The sequence below is a fragment of the Sinohyriopsis cumingii genome, chromosome 12 (assembly GCF_028554795.1).
Source record: "Sinohyriopsis cumingii isolate HCF-2022 chromosome 12, ASM2855479v2, whole genome shotgun sequence".
Classification (NCBI taxonomy): domain Eukaryota; kingdom Metazoa; phylum Mollusca; class Bivalvia; order Unionida; family Unionidae; genus Sinohyriopsis; species Sinohyriopsis cumingii.
This window is the reverse complement of record NC_142972.1, coordinates 86623291-86629290: the sequence shown is the minus strand read 5'-3', so window position 1 is coordinate 86629290 and position 6000 is coordinate 86623291.

Here is a 6000-nt window from a genome sequence, read left to right as displayed (position 1 = left end):
AAAAGGTTTATAGGAGACTATAAACTTGACCTGCTGATCTAAACATAAATTAATTTTCAAACATCTATTTCTAAAAATTGTCTGCCTTATAAGTGGTCATATTTTGGTCAGAGAAGAACAGATGATACAATGACTTTTGTGTTTGAAGACTTTTCCTTGTAGCTTTTAAATAGGTACATTCAGAGTAAATAATACAAATTTGTTGACTTTCTATATTATTTGTTCTGACATGGTAGATAATATAAAAATTGTGATATTTATTTTTGACTGATTTCACAACATACAGTGTGTATGCTATACAGCTAATAGTGATCCCAGGAAAGGGCTGTACTGTTCAGGTCTTTATATCTGTTATATATTTGGCAATTGAGCCTGATACAATCGTGACATATTTCTCCAGTACTGAGGAAATATATTATTCATGAAAACTGCTAAGCATGTATCGATTAATTTTTTTTACAGACACACAATTTATCACTTAAACCTTGTACATCATCAGGTCAAAGGAAAGTGAGTGAGAAAAAAACACGAGTTTTTTTGACAGATATAAAAAGTCCAAGAAATGTATGCATGTTGTTTAAATGTATTTTGAGACAGATGTATGTTTATTCTGCATTTGGGCAAAGTAAAAATAGGCGATTTCAGATTTCCTGGAACGAAAATGTACATGTGTCTAAATGATGAAACTGAACATACAATTACCATTTTGATCAAATCACTGGTATTTTTAATGTTCCATGTCAAAACTGATTCATTTTTGTCTGCATTCTGCAAAGAAGTAAAATATATCAAAATACTTTACTCTGTTAAAAACACTTTATTAAATTTTAAATTTAACTTGGTACCTGTAGTAGTATCAAATTGAATTTGATTGATAATAAGAAATAAATCAAATAAAAATAGGCACTAATATTTAGAATATTTAGGACTAGTAAAGTAAAACAAAGTAAAATTTTCATTAACAAATCAAGTGTTATGGGTTCTCCTTTTTTGACGTCTTTTGCTTATTCCTTTCAAGCATAGATTTAGTTCAAAATTAGTTTTAATAATCTTTGTTGTTTTGAGAATTAATATTGTAATGGAAAAGTACTTGATGAACTCTCAAGTTTTTATTCAACTTTCCGAACTGTGCTAAGTGCATGTGAGTATGGTCTTATATACTGACATACCTTACGAAAGTTTAGATCAATCAAAATGCAAGGCTAGTTTGATTATTCACTCAGGTAACTAAATATGTATGTACTATAATCTTGGCATACGTCAGTCTATGGAAGACGATGGTGTAGCTCCAGAGTAAGGTGTTGTTTCTCTTTCTTTCTAGCTCTCTTTTCAGCTTGCTTTATGTTCCTGTCTTCCTCGGCTTTTTGAACGCCCTGTCTGACAGCTAGGCGCCAGGTGGAATGGTCGTTAGCACAGCTCTTCCAGACGTTGACATTGATGTTGGCCGTCTTCATGTCCTTCTTGCAAACATCTTTGTAGCGCAGACGTGGTCGTCCAGTCAGTCGTGCGCCTTCTGCTAACTCACCGTATAACAGTTTCTAATCTCCCATTCATATAAAAAATCTTAGAAAAGGTTGTTCTATCCCAGCTTGTATCTCATCTGAATTCAAACAGTCTTTTTAGCAATGTACAATCTGCATATCGCCCTTGCCACAGTACTGAAACTACTTTTCTAAAAGTAGTTAATGATATTCTCTCTGCTTTGGATAGCGGAAAGATTACAGTCCTCGCCTTCCTTGATTTGTCTGCAGCATTTGACATAATAGACCATGATATATTACTTCACCGTCTCCAGCATGTATTTGGCATTCATGATACAGCCTTACTGTAGTTCAAGTCCTACTTGGTCAACAGGACACAAATTGTGTCTGCAAATGGAATACACTCCAGCCCAGTTGATCTATGTTGTGGTGTTCCACAAGGGTCTGTTCTTGGACCTGTTCTCTTCATTCTGTAGACTCAGACGTTCTCAAGTGTCATAGATCATCATCCAGTGTCTCACCGATTGTACGCTGATAACACCCAAATATACAAATCTAGCCACCCAACTGAAGTTGATGCTACCATCCAAGGTGTAGAGAAGTGCATTTCTGATGTGAAATCATGGATGACATGTAACAAGCTGCACATGAATGATGATAAAACTGAGGCCATTCTGATCACAACACAAAGACTTTCTCATTCAAATCCTTGACCTCAAACAATAAATATCAGCAACACCAACATTAAATTCACACAATCAGTACAAAACCTAGTTCTTACTCTGGACAGTACTCTCACATTGCACCAACATGTCATGAACATATGCAAGGCTGCATATCTTGAGCTGAGACGCATCAGCTCCATTCGCAAATATCGTTCAGTTGATGCCACTTGTGTGTTCATTAGTACTTTCAAGACTGGACTATCGTAACTCAGTTCTGTCTGGTTCATCTCAATATCTACTCCAGAAACTTCAAAAAGTTCAAAACACAGCTGCTCGGATCACACTTAGAGTACCACGATCAGAGCACACCTCTCCGCTGATCTGTACCCTACACTGGCTATCCATTCGATCCAGAATCAAACACAAAATGTGTTCTCTGTGCTACGTGTCACTGACGGACCCTAGTCCATCATATACCTATCCGACCTCACCCATGTGTACACACCACCAAGATACTTACGCTCCTCTTCTGACAATCGTATACTCATTATTTCCACTATGAAAACAAAGTCATATGGACAGCGTTCTTTTGCATACCAGGGCCGAGCAACGTGGAATGAATTGGCACTGAGTCACAAAGACACAGTGACCCCACTCACTTATTTCAACTGCAAGAACAAACCTAAAGACCTAATAATGTTTCCTACCTTAAATATTCTCAGCATGTTTTTTCTATGTTTTCTAATTTCAAGGTGTTTGTGTTTGTAATCATATCATTATATGTTTTTTTTTATCTTATAGGTGCTGTGTAATGTTGTAAAGCGCTTAGAGTTTCTTAAGATTAGGCGCTATACAAAGTCCTCATTGATATTATTATTATTATTATTATTATTATTATTATTATTATTATTATTATTATTTGCTGATAGGTCACTTCATAGTAAACCAGTGTATTTATTAATGCATTAGGTTAGAATTTACACATGCTTGAACTGTGAATTTGGAAAATGGTAAAGTATGTAAGATCAGTTACTATGAATGTATGCATATGTCAGAGCATGGATATTTAAATGTTTGTGTACTTTGTATGAGTTGTAAGGTAAAGAAATGCATCTGATTATTGTGATATTGTTTGGTATAACTGAATTAGGAATATGTACCTACTGATGTTATGAAACTAATTGATGTATGTATAAGAAGTAATTGATACCGTGCTGTATTATGACGTTTGTTTTACCATACAAGAACATATGGGTATCTCGATGTGTATGAATGCGTGACTGAAGAAACATAATATCCGTTATCTGACGAGAGGCTGTGTGTACTGAGAGATGAGAGGGCTAAGGAAAACGACTGTACCGTCCTTGTGTTTTCACAGGAAGCTTTTTAGGGAACACAGAACTTCCAGTTCTATTGAGTCCCGAGTCTTCAAGAGCTGGAGACGGAAGTGAGACTAGCCAAAACAGTTGAAGTCGACAGAAGTGCAGTCGTGGGGGAGAAAGTTGAGGAGGAGGGGAAGGGGTCTAGAGAAAGTTAAGGAGGAGGAAGGTTTGGGGAGGAAGAGGAGAAGGAATAGGGAGAAATAGGAGAGAGAAAGGATAAAACAGATGAGTAGAAATACAAGGACAGGTGGATATCAATCACACACTGCTAATCAAGTGATGAAATAGACTTATCAAAGGGTTGAGCGGAAGGAGTGTAATTAGAAATTTGAGTCATTTGATTACTGAATTGTTATTAAATTGTTATTCATTGAATTTCAACCTTTTTGTACATTCAGCCATCTAACCATCGGTATTGTCGACTTGGGGCTCGGAGCTTTACATTTACTTTTCACTAAATTTAACTTCTAACAAAATAGAGCCTGGATGGGACTTCTATAATAGTTTAAATAAAATATCCGGAGCACCTAACCCCAACCATAACAATCATCACAAGCCATCAAAAGTGTCCGATTACACACTAATGCACAAAAATGAGCCATCAAAAAGTTTCCCAGTATACACTAACACACAGACATGAGCCATCAAAAAGTGTCCGAGTACACACTAGCACAGACATGAACCAGCAAAAGGTGTCCCAGTACACACTAGCATACAAACATGAGCCATCAAAAAGTGTCTCAGTACACACTAACACACATACATGAGCCACTAAAATGTCAGAGTACACACTAACACAGACATGAGCCATCAAAGTGTCCCAGTACACACTAGCACACAGACATGAGCTATCAAAAAGTGTCCCAGTACACACTAGCACACAAACATGAGCCATCAAAGTGTCCCAGTACACACTAACACACAGACATGAGCCACTAAAATGTCAGAGTACACACTAACACAGACATGAGCCATCAAAAAGTGTCACTGTACACACTAACACACAAACATCAGCCATCAAAAAGTGTCACTGTACACACTAGCACACAAACATGAGCCATCAAAGTATCCCAGTACACACTAACATAGACATGAGCCACAGAAGTGTCAGAGTACACACTAACACAGACATGAGCCATCAAAGTGTCCCAGCACACACTAGCACACAGACATGAGCCATCAAAAAGTGTCCCAGTACACACTAACATAGATATGAGCCACAGAAGTGTCAGAGTACACACTAACACAGACATGAGCCATCAAAGTGTCCCAGTACACACTAGCACACAGACATGAGCCATCAAAAAGTGTCCCAGTACACACTAACACACATACATGAGCTATAAAACAGTGTCCTAGTAGACGCTAACACACATACATGAGCCATAAAAATGTGTCCCAGTACACACTAGCACACAGACTAACACACACAGTGTCCTAGAAGCCGCTAACACACATACATGAGCCATAAAAAGTGTCCCAGTACACACTAACACACAGACGTGAGCCATAAAGTGTCCCAGTACACACTAACACACATACATGAGCCATTAAAAAGTGTCCTAGTAGACGCTAACACAAGATATGAGCCATAAAAAGTGTCCCAGTACACACTAACACACAGACATAAGCCATAAAAAAGTGTCCTAGTAGACGCTAACACACAGACATGAGCCATAAAAAAGTGTCCCAGTACACACTAACACACAGACATTGAGCCATAAAAATGTGCCCCAATAGTTCTAGATCATCTAGTAAAGAATCAAAGTTCAATATCAAGTCGCTTTATGCAAACGCCTGTTCAAACCAGGGATCAAATCATCACCTGAAAGTCACGTAATTACACAGAATAATGTTTCTTTGGTGTATTGGTAGCCACTGAAATTAATGTAACTAACAAAGTATCATGAATTAAAAAAGCAGTTTATGATTCTAGTTAAACTCGCATATGTACAGTGACGTGAATAACCAAATGCCAAGAATGAGCGGTTCCCTCAAAATAAAGACTTTCATCTCTGCTGGCAAACAATTCCCATTTTATTTTACCTTTGTAATGAAAAGGTTTATAGGAGACTATAAACTTGACCTGCTGATCTAAACATAAATTAATTTTCAAACATCTATTTCTAAAAATTGTCTGCCTTATAAGTGGTCATATTTTGGTCAGAGAAGAACAGATGATACAATGACTTTTGTGTTTGAAGACTTTTCCTTGTAGCTTTTAAATAGGTACATTCAGAGTAAATAATACAAATTTGTTGACTTTCTATATTATTTGTTCTGACATGGTAGATAATATAAAAATTGTGATATTTATTTTTGACTGATTTCACAACATACAGTGTGTATGTTATACAGCTAATAGTGATCCCAGGAAAGGGCTGTACTGTTCAGGTCTTTATATCTGTTATATATTTGGCAATTGAGCCTGATACAATCGTGACATATTTCTCCAGTACTGAGGAAATATAT